Source organism: Arachis hypogaea, chromosome 7 (assembly GCF_003086295.3).
Source record: "Arachis hypogaea cultivar Tifrunner chromosome 7, arahy.Tifrunner.gnm2.J5K5, whole genome shotgun sequence".
NCBI classification, from domain to species: domain Eukaryota; kingdom Viridiplantae; phylum Streptophyta; class Magnoliopsida; order Fabales; family Fabaceae; genus Arachis; species Arachis hypogaea.
The window spans coordinates 27,283,183-27,302,622 of record NC_092042.1 but is presented as its reverse complement, the minus strand read 5'-3'; the positions used below and the strand labels follow the sequence as shown (position 1 = coordinate 27,302,622).

Genomic DNA, 19,440 nt, shown 5'->3' with positions numbered 1-19,440 from the left:
CTCTTTCTCTCTTCGTGAACGGCGACGGCATCTGGCGTTAGCGGCATAACGACAGTGACAGAATGGGCCTCTTATCTCTCGTTCATATCTCCTTCGTGACGGCGTAGCTAGAAACGGCAGGGACGAACGGCGGTGACCTAGTTAATGGATTGGTGACGATGAATAGAAGTGGCAGCTCCCTGGATGACGATGGCGGCGCAAACAGTAGGACGCAGTGGCGGCAGTGAGCTCTTCCTCCCCTGGTGCTCTCCCTCTCTCGGATCTCCCTCTTCCATCACAACCCTCACTCTCTTTCCTTTTTCTTTCTTTGTTCCCTGAAGCTGCTGCATGTGTTTGGGGAAAGGAGGGGTTTTGGTGGCTGAAGGAGAAAGGAAGAAGGGAGGGTGAGTATAGTGTGTTAGGGTTTAGAGTGGTTTGAGTTAGTTTAGGTATTTTTATTTAACATAGGGGTAGTAGTATAATTTTATAAAATAAATAAAAAGATAGAATAATAATTAAAAACTAAATTAAATATAAATATCCATCTTTAAAATACCTTTAATTACCAATCTGTAAATTATTTTCAGTTAAATACTAATTTAATAAAAATCAGAGATAAATAAATTAATTCTCCTTTATTTATAAAATAAGGTTAAAAAATCTAAATATTAAAATTAAGGCATATAAAATACTCATTATTTTTCAATTGTAAAAACTCTAATTATAAATAAGAATTTGTCCAATTTATACAAAATCTCAAAAATATAATCTCAAGCATATATAATAAATTAATCCTACCTTACTTATAAAAATTTTCGTCCCCGAAAATTAACTTAATACGCAAAATACTAAAATAGTTTTGAATACTTTAGAAAAAAAAATCAAGATGTATTGGCATATATTAAAAAAGAATTTCAAATACCTGGAAAATCATATAGCATAATGTATATAAAAGAAAAAGTGTGGTGCAAAGCAGAAACTACAAGATAGGCTCGATGCAAAAAGATTACAAAACAAGCTGGCATCAAAACAGCGTGATTAACATTCGCAACACTGATCTCGCACCGACTCCAGATATTCAACTCCCTAAACTTTAACATGACGTAACTTCACTATTCCCATCCACACTTTATCAAACAGATCCTCCAAAAATTTTAAACATAAACATCACCCTACAACCCACTACTGGTAACATGTCCAACATCCGCAAACTTTTTCGCATGAATCAAACTCCATAAGTTCCTGTGACATCGTATACTCACAGTCTTTACCTTTCGTGTCCACAAAATGAATACTAAAGAACTAATATATCATTTGCTATACCTAAAGATTGCACGTGGTACTAAACTAATCTCGAGTTTACTTAGAAGGATACAAGCAAACACCGAGGAAGACAAACAAGCAAGGATACGTATTAGAGGTAGAGCTTGAAATAAAAGAACCAATTGCATTTCAAGAAAGGTAGAAGAACAAAGAATTTAAGTAGGCATATGCAATTAAGATCAACGGGAATGCATATGAACAAAGGATAGGGTTGGAGAAGAATCAATTTACTTTTCAAGAAGAAAATCTGAAACAAGGATTTCAAGGTAAACCATGAAAGAACAAGATACACAACCAAGTAACCTCGAGATGCAACCTCTAATGTTTCCCAAATCCTGTGACATGCATTACCTATTACTTTTATTTCGTCTATGATAACCCGTTGTGCTCTCAAGTACATAAATCATCAGTGTTAAGCTGGCCAAATTTAATACCATAAAGCATGTAATGATAGATTAACATCATTAATCAGTAGACAGTCATGTGCATAAAGCTCTAATTCTCGTCATCGGGACAAGATCTACAACATGACAGACACTCAGAGTATGCAACTGAAGCATAGTTAGGCCATTCCTCAGGCTCTACAAGAAGGACTGCTCTGATACCATAATGTAACACCCTCACAATTAGAATGTCACGCTTCCGGTTGCGCCACTCTGATAGCAAGAATGTTACGACGAATTCCATATCTACAATAATAAGCTATGAGCCTTCAACTCAAAATTGTATCGCTGTTCTCTTTTAAAAAAACCAGAAAAATTCTTTTTCAATGAAACAAACAAGCATATACAGATACAAAACTGCTTATGCAAGTGACTTTTACATATTATATACAAACAAATCATACAACTCCTATCCCTCTTACAAAATTATAATATTAATGGCGAGGGAAAAAGAAATAACAACTAAACTAATACATTCATATCGCATAAGCTAAACTCAATAATTCTTCATAAGCTTATTTGTCCATTTCTTGAAAAGAGAAGTCTATAGGGGGTGAGAACATCATCCTCGAAAGGGTTCTTAGTAAAGGGTTTAAGAATTGTCACAAGAAGATACGTATAAATAGAAGAATTAATTTCAAGGAAGTGATTATCGTTCGTCCTATGAATCTTTTAAAAACCAACGGGTAATCATCCAAAAACTTTTCAAAACCAACATTTAATTATCCAGAAAATCCAAAACATTTCTTTTCTTATAAGAAAATCTTAATCAATTTCCTAGACTGTATGAATTACCAACCTATTCCAAGCATAGGTTCATTAAATCTATGCTAAACCAGTTTGATTTTTCATACTTTACTAACACCTCAATTAGAAATCAATCATGACCTTCAACTCATCACATAATCAATCAACACAATCATCATCTCATCACCAATAATCCTTAAAATACCACATCAGAAAAAAACACAGGCCAAACAGACAAGGAAAGCACAGGTATAGATAGCAGTTACAACAAATAGCTCAGAGAGTAGTTAATAACAGTTTAGCAATTAGGCAAACCAAAATAAATTCAACTAAAACAAAGCATACAAATGAATATGATGCATTTGTATTGTTTGTTTGAGTGTGCATTATTTTAGTTTGCCTAACTGCTTAACTATACTTATCTGATACTTGCTCTACTTGCTATATTTGCACCCTATCTGTGTCTTTTTTGTTTGATTTATATGTGAATGTTTATCCGAGAGACCCGCTTTGGTGGAGGCGTGATGAGGGTGGTTTCTGATATGTGATGATGGAGGTTGAGACAGGATGAATTAGGTGTTACTTTATTATTCTAATTTATGAATGGGTTGGATAGGAGTGAGCGATGTAAATTAGGTAGGAAACTATTAGGCACATCATTGGTCCATTTTCATTTTCTTAAACCGCTCATTTTACTGATTTGAAAACTAAAGAAATTTCTCTTCGACCTTTTAAAATAAGTTTTTCACAAAGCTTTTTCAAAAGGTTATTCTAGGAATAAACTATTTTTATAATTAACTTCTTTCTATTCGCAAGTATTTCTTTGCTTTGATAGTATTCCCTTCCCTATTGAGAATCTGCAAGGACGATGTTCTCACTTTCCTACAGAATTTCTTTTTTTAGTGACAGGTTCAGGAAGCTTTGACGCGAAGCCGTAACTGACTACAAAGCTTTAATATATATATGTGTTTTCATTTTCTGTATTTGGTTTAGTCTTAGAATTTATTTTTCCCTCGACATTTATTGTTGGTTATTAGAGGGGTAGGACTTGTATTTAAGGAATTGTAAATAAGTCTATGTATTTAATATTATATGAATATAATTATGTGATTAAGTGATTTAAAGTAAAGACTTTTTGTTTTCTTAATAAAAAATTCGGCTTATATATGTGAAGACTCAATATTAAATAAATATAGTATGAAATTAAAGGAGTAGCAGTAGGTAACACCTGAATTTTTAGTGCAATCATGAGGTGCTAACAGTTAGGGTGTTACATTATGATGCATGCCTGTCCTATGGCTGATAAGTCTCATCTGTCAGTTATATAGCCAATCCGACATGTCCTGGTAGTTAACCATTGGATAGTCCCTCTGTTCGCGCATCCCTAAGCTCAAAAATAATATCCATAGAGTCAAACTCCAAGCTCAAATATAATATTCTTTGGAGTCAAACTCCAAGCTCAATAATTTAATATTCCATGGGTGAGATAACCCAAGCTGAAATTCATATATATATATGGGAGAACCCGGGGAGATAAACTGTCCGGTCAAATCTTGCGACAGAGGGTCAACAATTAGTCTCAATGTCATCATCATTCATAAAAAATTCATACTCAAAATTTAATCATCTTAATAACTCAAAATCAAGCCTTATAATCCTTAAATCCAACTCTTTTTAAATAACCATCCAAACAAAATCTCTAATTTTTATAAAATTTTGGTAGCATCTCCTCTAAAACTTGGACTCTACCACCATTTTCAGGTCCCATCCAAACATTCCTCAAACTCCTTTAAATCATTTCTGAAATCAAACCAATTCCAATATCTCAAATCATTTTTAACTCTCAAAAATCATTTTTGATAAATCAACAATCGAAATCCAATGTCTCAAACTCTTTTCAATAATGCAAATTATTCAATTTTCTCAAATAATCAATAATTCAACCACAAATAACTACAATTGTCTAGAAAATCTCAAACCAATCCATAAGACTTACAAAATTACAAAAATATACATTTCGCATTAATATCGACTTGTAACAACTCTTGAAAGTAAAATAAGTTTAAGAAAATTGCCTAATAGTCGAACCCATAAAAACCAAAATGCGTTCAAAACTCCTATTTCCTTGGCCCGCAACAGCAACAGCTGCAACCACAGCTCCAAACCACTTTTGCGGTAACCATAACAAGTCTAATAGCAACATGTAATAACCGGAACTCGACCCTACGTTACCAAAATCTCAAATCCTTTAACAAACCATAACAGAAAAGTTATACGCTAGTGACGAGGATTTTAGAATAGAAATACCTACTATAACAGCGGAACCAGGCAGCAGCAACTCCGAACCAACCAGGCACCGGCTCCAACAACAACCTCAAGCAACAGCGATGACCAAAAGCTCCGGTGATGGTGACTGTATCAACCATGTAGTGACAACAACGTTACAGGAATTCAAAAGAACGAAAACTAGAACCAAAGATACCCTTAGCGATAGTGGATCCCAGTGACCAGAAGCTCCGACAATGGCGGATCTGGCAGTAATAGCAATATGCAACGGCTTCTCAATGGAGGCACACTCTACAACGGCAACTCTCTCGCGGCTCGTCTCTCTTTCTCTCTTCACGAACGGTGATGGCATCTTGCGGTGGCGGTGACAGAATCGGCCTCTCCTCTCTCACGCATCTCTCCTTCATGACGGCACAGCTAGCAGCAGCAAGGACGAACGGCAGCAAAGCGGTTGACAGGACCAACGATGACAAATAGAAGTGGAAGCTCCCTGATAGACGATAACGGCGGAAATAGTAGGACGCAGTGGCGGCGGCGAGCTCCTTCTCCCCTGACGTTCTCCCCCTCTCTCGTATCTCCCTCATCTCTTGCAACCCTCACTCTATTTCCTTTTTCTTTCTTTGTTCCTTGAAGCTGCTGCATGTTTTTCGGGAAAAGGGTGTTTTGCTGGCTAAAGGAGAAAGGACGAAGGGAGGGTGAATGTAGTGTGTTAGGGTTTGGGGTGGTGTGGGTTAGTTTAGGTATTTTTATTAAAAATAGGGTAGTAGTGTAATTTTATAAAATAAATAAAAAGATAGAATAATAATTAAAAACTAAATTAAATATAAAATATCCATCTTTAAAATACATTTTAATTACCAATTGGTAAATTATTTTCAGTTAAATACTAATTTAATAAAAATTAGAGATAAGTAAATTAATTCTTCTTTATTTATAAAATAAGGATAAAATCTAAATATTAAAATTAAGGGATATAAAATACTCATTTTTTTTAATTATAAAAACTCTAAATTACAAATAACAATTTGCCAAGTTTATATACAAAATATCAAAAAGATAATCTCAAGTAAATATAATAAATTAAATATAATTTATTAATAACTTTTAAAAATTTAGGGTCTTACACTCAGCAGTCTGAGAAGAGGTACAACGAGCTTCTTGCACGCATGGGAGACACAGTAGCCATTAACTCACAGTTGACAGAAAAGCTGGAGTGGCTAGAACATTTGTGAGAGCAAATGGAGGTGTACAACGAGTATATGCACGCTGGAGGTAGTAGCGGCGCTGCAGGACGGGCACCGCCATCGGCACTTACTTAGCCGCCTTAGTACAAGGAAGGCGATGACGACGACGATTATTAGTTGATTTTTGGTAATTTTAAATTTTTGCCCTAATTATGTTAACAAGAATTTTAATTTGACTACTAATTGTGACTTAATTGTGAAAAAATCTATCGTAGGATTTACTAGCTGAAAAATTCGACGCTAATCGGGCGCCAAAACACATAATATAGTGCCAAAATTACCGTCAGAATAATCCAATGGTAATCAGCAACTTAATCTCGACAAATTCATTAAAAATCCAACGAAAAAATCTGCCAGTAATCAGCGTCGGATGAAATAATCCGGTGATAAATAATTGTCAACACTACTCATACCATCACAACATCTATATATATTGTTGTTGTTTACCTCATTAATATTGTAAGCTTTATGTTTGCATGTTCCATCTCATAGACTTGGATTACACTATTTTCAGTTAAACAAAAATAGTTTGCGGATAATATGACCAAAATACTTTAATTAGAAGATGTTGCATTTCTTTGAATCTATACTCCAGTGTTATTTGTTTATTTTCTCCATTACCCATTAGTAGGAATGAAATTTGTATACATTCACATTATAAATTAGATAGCTCATAGCTTTTATTTATTGGACTTCAAATGAGAGCAATTAGTTAAATATTCATTATATTGATAGATTATCCTGAACATAATTTAATTTTGCCATCAACTAAAAGTTTGGTGGCACAGAATTCTCTAAAAAACTCACATAACTATGGTGAGAGACTTCCAAATGTTGGTAAAAAAATTTTTAAAGACAATTAAAAATGACTCCATATAAATATGACAATCACAATTTTTCATCCCACAGTCTTTCCATGTGTGACATTTGCATATCTTTCTAAAGAGACACAAATTTTGTTTTAGACCAGTGACCATTGTTAGGACACTTTAAGTTTAAATCTAAATACTTGCAACTTTCTATCAAATCCAACTTAGCATTATTGTTATCCCAAGTTAGATCATCATTCATCATCAGTCACATGAAGTTACAAATACGGTTTTTTAAATATGTATCACATCAAGACAATGACAAATAAATTATTCTTTTAATAAAATAATTCCTAAAACAGTTGGGCCACACATCCAAGCAAATTTTCAACCAAGTCCATCCGAGCAAATTTTCATCCAAGTCCATCTAAGCAGGCCTAATACCAAAAAAATCCAATCTCATTAAATGAGCATTATGACACATGTCGAAACCCCCCAAAATGTTAACATTCATTTGCTTCTTGAATATCAAAGCAACGTTCGTTCTTCATTGTCAAAACTGCTATTGAAAATTTTCAAATCTCTCTCAAAATCTCTCAAACCTCGATCGTGTTCTCAGCGGAAACTGCTACTACTCCAGAATTGTGTCAAGCTTTTGAAAGGAAGAAGAAAAAACAAACAAAAATAAGAATAGAGACTTTGAAGGTATGAGAAAAACTGTCATTATTATGTTCATTTAATTTCTCGCAAAACTCGTGTTTTTCCTAGTTTGATTTAAGGTTTAGTGGATTGAGTTGGTGCGTTTAGTAGATCGACTTATTCTGATTTTTTTCTCTAAAACCAGAGCATAAGAATGGAAATGTGTTGTTATTTGCTTCTGTGATATATAACTCGGTTCATTGTAGTTGGTGATTTGGATTCACTTGATTGTTAAATGTTCAGTTGAGTTCTTTTGCATGCAAAAATATTTTAGAGTTGATGATTTACGAATGGAAATATGTTTATCACGTTTTATTCAAACATGAATGGAGATCGGTTCATTGGAGTTTATTATTTAGATTCACTTGATTGTTATGTGTTTAGTTGAGTTCTTTTGCATGCAGAGATATTTTTCTTACTGATTGAATGTTTATCACATTTTTTTCAAACATGAAACGGGTTTGCTTCATTGGAGTTGGTGATTTAGATTCACTTGATTGTTAAGTGTTCAATTGAGTTCTTTTGCATGCAGAAAATGTTTTCTTTCTGATTCAATATTTGTCATGTTTTATTCAAACATGAATGGAGTTCGATTCATTGGAGTTGGTAATTTAGATTCACTTGGTTGTTATGTGTTCAGTTGAGTTCTTTTGCATGCAGAAATGCTTTTCTTGCTAAATGAATGTTTAACACGTTTTATGCAGAAAGGGGTTCAATTTATTGGAGTTTGTAATATAGATTCACTTGATTAAAATATGCATCCTTGTGCTTGTCGGTCTATTCAGTAAAGTATTGACCAAATTTTTTGTCCTTATAGCAAAAATGAAAAAGATGATGGTGACAAAAAAGTAAAAGCCGCACTATAACATAAGCATATATACACATTAAATATATTTATCACCTTTCATTCAAATAAACTCTATTTTGTATTATAAATATATCATAACATACTCTTTCAAAACCTTGCAGAAAACTCATGATCTCAGATGCCAGACAAAAGCAATAGCAAGGGTGTTCAAGGCAATGAGTCAGCAAAAGAAAAATATTGTCGAAGAAATGGGATTCGGTGCACTGGCAGATATCCTGAAAATGAATGTCTCTCACAAGCTCTTGAGGGAATTGATTGGTTGCTATAATGACTATCATGGATACATGGACACTTTCTATGGCAGAATATACATAACACTTGACAAGGTCGCAGATGCGCTGTGCATTAATTGCGGCGGTAATATACTTTCCACCTTGAGCTTATTTCGATTCATTGATTGCTTTAATTTACATTCATTTTTTAACTAAGCCTTTTTGGCTGATTTATTGCTATTAAAATATTGTCGGGGAGCGTTTTTCTAAAAAAGTTGAGTACAGCAAACTGAGTGAGAAATACAAGGAGATAATTGACAACTTCAAAAGTGCTACATTGGCATCCTTGATAAAATCTATGCTTGATGTGAGTGTTCAAGGGGAGGAGAACCGGCAAAAATTTAAGAGGACTTTTGTTGTCTTCATCCATAAGTCTTTTTGCTGTCGACGATAGTGAGCTCGGCCTCATCGATCCATAAGTCGCCTGCCCTTTGTGTGAACAACATCCGTCAATGGGATTGGACAACTCATGTGCTGAGCTTCTTGAGGAAGGGGATTGAAGCCGAGTGACAAGGAAAGAAACAGTCCATTGATGGATGCATCTTTGCTTTGATGATAATATATTTCCATGAATCGAGGTTCTCCCGAATGGAAGCACCTGAAACTCCCGGGTCACCATGGGTGGCCTACTGGACACGGAGTAAACTACTCGAGCGGATTGCTAACGAAGCAACTGATACAATGGTAAACTAAACAAATATTTCCCTTGAAAATTTGGTTTAGATGCTTCTAAAATACTCTGCTAACTAAATAACTTTGTGTTTTAGGGACTTCTGCACAGAGCAGAATTAAGGGAAGGAAAGACAGCAAAAAAGAAGGTGTCAAAAATAGTTGTTCTAAAGAGGGAAGAGAAGGGAAAGCATATGAAAGAAAAAAAAATTGTTGTTCTGGATTCTTCTTCGAAAGAAGACAGTTTTTCTTAATCTGAATCTAAATATGAAAAAACACCACCAACCAAAAGAACACAAGAACAAAGGCTGGTGAAAAAACAAAAGATTGTTCCGACAGATTTGGAAACCACAAGTGAATCTGAAAACCAAAGCAGCCTGATGGATTCGGAAAGCACAAGTGAATCTGAAAACCAGTAAGTTTGAAAAATGATTATTTTTGGTTCATTGCTATGTTTGTTTGATGTTCATTTGGTTTAGTTTTGCTTGTATTTGCTGAAAATTATTATTATATGCTGGTTAAGTTAATTACAGCTCTGGTATTTGTATTCAATCAAGACAGTTTTTCTGAATCTGAGTGTACTTCTTGAAAACTATCTATTTATTTAAATTTTTGTCATGTTATTTTAACGAAACTTTTTGTATGTGTCGCAGAGAAGAAGAAGAAATTGAAAAAACATCGAAAAAAAGAAAACAACCACAAAAGGTGGTTAAAAAACAAAGCAAAAAAGGGAAGCTTGCTCCGACGGATTCGACGAGCACAAGTGAATCTGAAAACCAGTGATTTTGGGAATTGATTATTTTCGGTTCATTGCTATGTTTGTATGATGTTCATTTGGTTTAGTTTTACTTTTATTTGCTGAAAATTGTTTGTGTGTGCTTGTTAAGTAAATTACAGCTGTAATATTTATCTCTGGTATAAATTCAACGTGTTTGTATGTGTTGCAATGAAAAAAAAATTGAAAAAATACCGACAATGAAATGAAAACAACAAGAGAGGATTGCTAAAAAGCAAACCAAATCAAGGAACCTTGTTATAACAGATTCAGAAAGCAAAACTAAATCTGAAAAGGAGTAAGTTTCTGAAATGATATTTTTGGTTCATTGATACTTTTATATTAGGTGTCTTGATACTTATTTTATTAATTTTTAGAAGTGAACAAGTAAAGGTTAGGGCTGCCAAAAAAAATAAGAGAAATGTTGCAGCTATTAAAAGAAAAAGGAGCAAAGAGAAAAAATGACGGAGCTCAAAAAACAAATGTTGCTCCGGATGACTCTGACTCGACAGAGGCGTGAAATGATTTATCTGAGACGTAAGATTCTGTTCCTTATATCGAGTTCTTTTTCTTTGTCAGCTAACTTTTCCTAAAACCTTTTGTAATTCCTCGGGATTTACTGAATAATATTTTTTTTCTTAGACTGCCGACTGTAAATTTGGGCAGCGAACCTTTACAAACTCAGACGAGCTCCATACCATCTGTAAATGCACTAGCCAATGCCAGGTAAATTCGGTTCATTCAGGGTTTAACTGAGGTTCATTAGATTTCGAAAATGAATTTGATGTGCTTTTAATCCTCTGCATTTAATCTTGGTTGATGATTTTAATTTGGTATCCTTTTTATTAGGAAAAATACCCCAAAAATCCCAGTGAAAGTTTTTAGAAGAAAGAAACTACATCAAAAAAAGGAAAAATAGAGTTTAGAAACTCCAACTATGTAAGTTGAAATATTTATGTTGGTCTTTTATATTTAGGTAATAATTTTTGTTTACTTAATCACATGGAATCTGTGTTTAATTTTCAGTAGCACTACACCTGATCCTCAACTACAAATCATTGCGGTTCGAGAAGAAACGCATTCTCAACCTCTGGATATGTAAGTTTTTCATTGTGCAGATTTTGGTTTCTTAGTACCTATTCTACTCCTTCAACATTAACTTCTTCCTTGTTTATGTTCACTAGAGCTCCTATTGTGGTGTCTCTTCCAAGTCCTCTTGTGGAAGAGATAATAAAACATCAAGAGACCTTCACCCATGTCCCTTCGGAGAGTAATACAGAAGAAGCTTCTATTAATGAGTAAGTTGCACTTAAAATTCCTTTTATTAGTTTTAATGGTATAGGATATTAATTTTGGGTCATTATTAAATGCTTTTCTATTTAATGCAGTAGCCCTCTGGAATCGCAACAGTAACCCTAAAAAGAAGCTCAGACGACAAGGCAATCAGAAAAAGTAGCACACCTTGATGGGTAAGTTTTACTGCTTGTTCAAATCTAGGAAATTTCAGTTCATTACATGGATTATTTGCGGTTCATTTGAATCCAGAAATCAATTCGATGTGTTCTTTGTTGGACTCTTTTCTGTTTGTTATAGCTGCCCTCCAGAACCCAAAAACCAGGACGGCGAAGAATCTTTCGTGCATGAAAATGTGATCTCAATGGCGCCAACAACTTGGTACGCACAATTGTAATCTCAACTCTTTTTCACAACTTCACACAACTAACCAGCAAGTGCACTGGGTCGTCCAAGTAATAAACCTTACGTGAGTAAGGGTCGATCCCACAGAGATTGTCGGCTTGAAGCAAGCTATGGTCACCTTGTAAATCTCAGTCAAGCGGATTCAAATGGTATGGAGTTTTAATAATTTAAAAGATAAATAAAACATAAAATAAAGATAGAGATACTTATGTAATTCATTGGTGGGAATTTCAGATAAGTGTGTGGAGATGCCTCATTCCTTTTGAGTCTCTGCTTTCCTATTGCCTTCATTAAATCCTTCATACTCCTTTCTATGACAAGCTGTATGTTGGGTGTCACCGTTGTCAATGACTACTTTCCGTCCTCTCAGTGAAAATGGTCCTCTACGGTTTCTATACGGCTAATCAACTGTCAGATTTCTCGTCTCGGATGAAAAATACCATGCACAGATATCGCATGGCTAATCAGCTGTTGGTTCTCGATTGTGTAGGAATAGGATTTACTATCCTTTTGTGTTTGTCACCATGCCCTACAGTCGTGAGTTTGAAGCGCGTCACAGTCATCCAATCCCAGATCCTACTCGGAATACCACAGACAATGTTTAGATTTTTCGAATCTCAAGAATGCTGCCAATGGATTCTAGCCTATACCACAAAGATTCTACTCTCAGATTTAGATGCCCATTGTCAGAGGGGAGTCAATGTGAATCGTTGATTAGAAATCCAAGAGATATACATTCAAGCTTGTTTTCATGTAGAACGGAAGTGGTTGTCAATCACGCGTTCATAAGTGAGAATGGTGATGAGTGTCACATAATCATCACATTCATCAGGTTCTTGTGTGCGAATGAATATCTTAGAATAAGAATAAGCATGAAATGAATAGAAGAACAATTGTACTTTGCATTAATACTCGAGGAACAGCAGAGCTCCACACCTTAATCTATGGTGTGTAGAAACTCAACCGTTGAAAATACATAAGAACAAGGTCTAGGCATGGCCGAGTGGCCAGCCTCCCCAAATGACATATGAATTCGAAAATAGGGAAAAAGACCCCTAGTACAATAGTAAAAAGTTCTATTTATACTAAACTAGTTACTAGGCTTACAGAATTAAGTAAATGATGTAGAAATCCACTTCCGGGACCACTTGGTGTGTGCTTGGGCTGAGCATTGAAGCTTTCCCGTGTAGAGGCCTCCTTTGGAGTTAAACGCTAGTTTGTAACTTGTCTCTGGCATTTGACTCTAGCTTGCAACTTGTTTCTGGCATTTAACGCCAGAATAGGGCAGAAAGCTATGGTTGAACGCCAGTTTGCATCATCTAAACTCGAGTAAAGTATGGACTATTATATATTGCTGGAAAGCCCTGGATGTCTACTTTCAAACGCAATTGAGCATGCCATTTGGACTTCTGTAACTCCAAAAATCAATTTCGAGTGTAGGAAGGTCAGAATCCAACAACATCAGGAGTCCTTTGTCAGCCTCTGAATCAGATATCTACTCAAGTCCCTCAATTTCAGCCAGAAAATACCTGAAATCACAAAAAATACACACAAACTCATAGTAAAGTCCAGAAATGTGAATTTTGCTTAAAAGCTAATAAAAATATACTAAAAAGTGCTAAATCATACTAAAAACTATGTAAAAACAATGCCAAAAAGCGTATAAATTATCCGCTCATCACAACACCAAAATTAAATTGTTGCTTGTCCCCAAGCAACTGAAAACAAAATAGGATAAAAAGAAGAGAATATACAATGAATCTCACAATATCAATGAAACTTAGTCCTAATTAGATGAGCGGGGCTAGTAGCTTTTTGCTTCTGAACAGTTTTGGTATCTCACTTTATCCTTTGAAATTTAGAATGATTGGCATCTATAGGAACTTAGAATTTTAGATAGTGTTATTGATTCTCCTAGTTCAGTATGTTGATTCTTGAACACAGCTACTTTATGAGTCTTGGCCGTGGCCCTAAGCACTTTGTTTTCCAGTATTACCACCGGATACATAAATGCCAAAGACACATAACTGGGTGAACCTTTTCAGATTGTGACTCAGCTTTGCTAAAGTCCCCAATTAGAGGTGTCCAGAGTTCTTAAGCACACTCTTTTTGCTTTGGATCACGACTTTAACCACTCAGTCTCAAGCTTTTCACTTGGACCTTCATGACACAAGCACATGGTTAGGGACAGCTTGATTTAGCCATATAGGCCAGGATTTTATTCCTTTAGGCCCTCCTCTCCATTAATGCTCAAAGCCTTAGATCCTTTTTACCCTTGCCTTTTGGTTTAAAGGGCTATTGGCTTTTTCTGCTTGCTTTTTCTTTTTCTTTCTTTCTTTTTTTTCGCCAATTTTTTTTTCGCAAGCTTTTTTCTTTTTCACTGCTTTTTCTTGCTTCAAGAATCAATTTTATGATTTTTCAGATTATCAATAACATTTCTCTTTGTTCATAATTCTTTCAAGAGCCAACAATTTTAACATTCATAAACTTCACTATAAAAAATATGCAATATTCAAGCATTCATTCAGAAAACAAAAAGTATTGGCACCACATCAAAATAATTAAACTAATTTCAAGATAAAAATTGAAATCCAAGTACTTATTGTTCTTTTGTAATTAAGCACATTTTTCATTTAAGAGAGGTGAAGGATTCATGGGATTATTCATAGCTTTAAGACATAGACACTTGACACTAATGATCATGTAATGAAGACACAAACATAGATGACACATAAAGCATCAAATTCAAAAATGGAAAAATAAGAACAAGGAAGTTAAAGAATGGGTCCACCTTTAGTGATGGCGGCTAGTTCTTCCTCTTGAAGATCCAATGGTGCTCTTGAACTCCTCTATGTCTCTTCCTTGCCTTTGTTGCTCCATCCTTAGTGCTTTTGGTGCTCCTATCCTTAGTTGCTCTTGTTGAGGTCCATGAGTGGGCTCTCTTATTTTCTCCATCCTCTTTTTAGTCATGGGCTTGTCCTTTTCAATGAGGGTGTCTTCTTCTATGATAATTCCAGCTGAATTGCATAGGGATCACCTTTTTCTTGGCCACAACTTTATAGAAGTGGTCTTGATGGACCTTTGAGATGAATCTCTCCATCTCCCATTACTCGGAGTTGGAAGCTTTTGCCTTCCCTTCCCTCTTTCTAGAGGTTTCTCCGGCCTTAGTGCCATAAATGGTTATGGAAAAACAAAAAGCAATGCTTTTACCACACCAAACTTAAAATGCTTGCTCGTCCTCGAGCAAAAGAAGAAAGAAAGAAGGGGAAGAAGAAGAGAATATAGGAGATGGAGGGAGAGAGTGAAAGGTGGGGTAGGTGGGAATCCTGTGGGGTCCACAGATCCTGAGGGGTCAAGGATTTCTCATCCCTGCTCCTTTTAGGTGTGGAAAACGCCCCTATTGTGCAATCCTGGCGTTTAACGCCAGACTGTTGCTTGTTTCTAGCGTTAAACGCCAGCTTTTATTCCTTTCCTGGCGTTAAACGCCAAGCTGCAACCTGTTTTTGGCGTTTAACACCAGTTTGTAGCATGTTTCTGGCGTTTAATGCCAGTCTGGTGCTTGTTTCTAGCGTTTAACGCCCAGAATGGTGTCAGATTGGGCGTTAAACGCTCATTCTGCTACCCTTACTGGCATTTAAATGCCAGTAAGTTGCTCCTCTAGTGTGTGCTATTTTTAATGCTATTTTTATTTTTCTTTGATTTTTGCAGTTGTTTTTGTGTCTCCACATGATCATCAACCTAAAAAAAGAAAATAACATAGATAAATAAAATTGGGTTGCCTCCCAATAAGTGCTTCTTTAATGTCAATAGCTTGACAGTGAGCTCTCATGGAGCTTCACAGATGTTTAGAGCATTGTTGGGATCTTCCAACACCAAACTTAGAGTTTGAATGTGGGGGTTCAACACCAAACTTAGAGTTTGGTTGTAGCCTCCCAACATTAAACTTAGAGTTTGACTGTGGGGGCTTTGTTTGACTCTGTATTGAGAGAAGCTTTTCTTGCTTCCACTCCATGGTTACAGAGGGAGATCCTTGAGTTTTAAACACAAGGTAGTCCTCATTCAATTGAAGGATCAACTCTCCTCTGTCCACATCAATCACAGCTTTTGCTGTGGCTAGGAATGGTCTTCCAAGGATGATGGATTCATCCTCATCCTTCCCAGTGTCTAGGATTAAGAAATCAGCAGGGATGTAAAGGCCTTTGACCTTTACTAGCATGTCCTCTACCTGTCTATAAGCCTTTTTCATGGATTTGTCTGCCATCTCTAATGAGAATTTGGCAGCTTGTACCTCAAAGATTCCAAGTTTCCCCATTACAGATAGTGGCATTAGGTTAATACCCGACCCAAGGTCACACAGAGCCTTCTCAAAGGTCATGGTGCCTATGTTACAGGGAATTAAGAATTTACCAGGATCCTGTTTCTTCTGAGGTAATGTCTGCCTAACCAAGTCATTCACTTCATTGGTGAGAAAGGGGGGTTCATCCACCAAAGTCTCATTACCAAATAGCTTGGTATTCAGCTTCATGATTGCTCCTAAATACTTAGCAACTTGCCCTTCAGTGATATCTTCATCCTCCTCAGAGGAGGAATAGTCATCAGAGCTCATGAATGGCAAAAGTAGGTTCAATGGAATCTCTATGGTCTCTAGATAAGCCTCAGATTCCTTAGGTTCCTCAAATGGGAACTCCTTTTTATCCAGAGGACGTCCCAAGAGGTCTTCCTCACTGGGATTCACGTCTTCCTCCTCCTCTATGCATTCGGCCACGCCAAATAAGGTTATGGCCTTGCACTCTCTTTTTGGGTTCTCTTCTGTATTGCTTGGGAGAGTACTAGGAGGAGTTTCAGTGACTTTTTTACTCAGCTGGCCCACTTGTGCCTCCAAATTTCTAATGGAGGACCTTGTTTCATTCATGAAACTTAGAGTGGCCTTAGATAGATCAGAGACTATGTTTGCTAAGTTAGAGGGGTTCTGCTCAAAATTCTCTGTCTATTACTGAGAGGATGATGGAAAAGGCTTGCTATTGCTAAACCTGTTTCTTCCATCATTATTAAAGCCTTGTTGAGGCTTTTGTTGATCCTTCCATGAGAAATTTGGATGATTTCTCCATGAGGGATTATAGGTGTTTCTATAGGCTTCACCCATGTAATTCACCTCTGCCATTGCATGGTTCTCAGGATCATAAGCTTCTTCTTCAGAAGATGCTTTTTTACTGTTGGATGCATTTTGCAATCCATTCAGACTCTGAGAAATCATATTGACTTGTTGAGTCAACATTTTATTCTGAGCCAATATGGCATTCAGAGCATCAATTTCAAGAACTCCCTTCCTCTGAGGCGTCCCATTACTCACATGATTCCTTTCAGAAGTGCACATGAACTGGTTGTTTGCAACCATGTCAATGAGCTCCTGAGCTTCTGCAGGCGTTTTCTTCAAGTGAATAGATCCACCTACAGAATGGTCTAATGACATTTTAAGACAATTCAGACAGACCATCACAGAATATATCCAGGATGGTCCATTCTGAAAGCATGTCAGAAGGACACTTTTTGGTCAGTTGCTTGTATCTCTCCCAAGCTTCATAGAGGGATTCACCTTCTTTCTATCTGAAGGTTTAAACATCCACTCTAAGCTTTCTCAGCTTTTGAGGAGGAAAGAACTTGGCTAAGAAAGCTGTGACCAGCTTATCCCAAGAGTTCAGACTAACTCTAGGTTGAGAGTCCAACCATGCTCTAGCTCTGTCTCTTAGAGCAAAAGGAAAAAGCATAAGCTTATAGACCTCGGGATCAATTCCATTGGTCTTAACAGTATCACAGATCTGCAAGAATTCAGTTAAGAACTGAAAAGGATCTTCTGATGGAAGTCTATGAAACTTGCAATTCTGTTGCATCAGAGAAACTAATTGAAGCTTTAGCTCAAAATTGTTTGCTCCAATGGCAGGGATTGAGATGCTTCTTCCATGGAAGTTGGAATTTGGTGCAGTAAAGTCACCAAGCATCTTCCTTGCATCTCCACCATTGTTATTGGGTTCAGCCATCTCTACTTCTTTTTCGAAAATTTCAGTAAAGTCCTCTTCAGAGTGTTGTGTTTTAGCTTCTCTTAGCTTCCTCTTCAGAGTTCTTTCATGTTCAGGATTAGCTTCAACAAGAATGCCTTTTCCTTGTTCCTGCTCATATGAGAGAGAAGAAAATAAAGAAAGTATGGAATCCTCTATGTCACAATATAGAGATTCCTTTATATGAGTAGAAGAGAAGAAAAGAATAGAAGAAGGAGAAGAGAAAAATTTGAACACGGAGAGGAAGAGAGGGTTCAAATTTTAAGATGAAAAGAAGTGTTAGTAAATGAATAAATAAATAGAAAGAGATGAGAGAGAGGAGAACATTCGAATTTTAATTAAGAGAAAAGAAAAACATTTTTGTTTTTATTTTAATTATTAGTTAAAATTCGAAAATTAGGAAAAGAAATAAAATTAAAATTAAAATTTAAAACAATTAGTTAATTAAAAAGAAATTTGAAAAAGAGGAAGGTGATTTTCGAAAATTAGAGAGAGAAAAGTAGTTAGGTGGTTTTGAAAAAAGATAAGAAATAGTAAAACAAACAAAAAGTCAATTAGTTAGTTGAAAAAAATTTGAAATTCAATTTTGAAAAGATAAGAAGTTAGAAAAGATTTTGAAATTGATTTTTGAAAAAGATATGTTTGAAAAGATATGATTGAAATTTATTTTGAAAAAGATTTGAAAAGGAAATTAAAAAGATTTGATTTTTAAAATTAAAATTGATTACTTGACTAACAAAAAACTAAAAGATATGATTCTAGAATTTAAAGATTGAACCTTTCTTAACAAGAAAGTAACAAACTTCAAATTTTTGAATCAATCACATTAATTATTAGTAAAGTTTTCGAAAATTATGAAATAAAATTAAGAAAAAGATTTTGAAAATCAATTTTTAAAATTTTTGAAAATATTTAAGAAAAAAATGAAAAAGATTTGATTTTTGAAAAAGATTTGAAAAGATAAGATTTTTAAAAATGAAATCTTGACTTGACTAACAAGAAACAACTTATTTTAAAAAATTTTTGACTAAGTCAACCGAAAGATTTCAAAATTTATGAGAGAAATAAAGAAAAGATATTTTTTTTAATTTAATGTGGAAAGAGAAAAACAACAAAATGACTCAAAACATGAAAAATTAAGATTAAACAAAGAAAACATGCAAAAACACTATAAATGTCAAGATGAACACCAAGAACACTTTGAAGATCATGATGAACATCAAGAACTTATTTTTGAAAAATTTTCAAGAAAAGAAAAACATGCAAGATACCAAACTTAGAGATTTTTCATGTTTAGATACTATGAATTCAAAAATGCATATGAAAAACAACAAAAGACACCAAACAAGAAAATATGAAGTTCAAACAAGAAGACTTATCAAGAACAACTTGAAGATCATGAAGAACACCATGCATGAGTTTTTTGAAAATTTTTGAGAAAAATGAAAATATGCAATTGACACCAAACTTAAAAATTGACTCTAAACTCAAACAAGAAACACAAAATATTTTTTGTTTTTATGATTTTATTAAATTTTTTTTTAGATTTTACGAAAATTATTTTGGAAAAATGAA

General features: G+C 35.1%; 1 non-coding gene across 1 annotated transcript; it reads left to right on the top strand.

Annotated features, from left to right (window-relative positions):
- Positions 1-17,337: 17,337 nt before the first annotated feature.
- Positions 17,338-17,445, top strand: LOC112704402 (small nucleolar RNA R71). The gene has a single exon (XR_003155028.1). It is a non-coding gene; the product is annotated as a small nucleolar RNA R71 (small nucleolar RNA).
- The last annotated feature ends 1,995 nt before the right edge of the window (positions 17,446-19,440 follow it).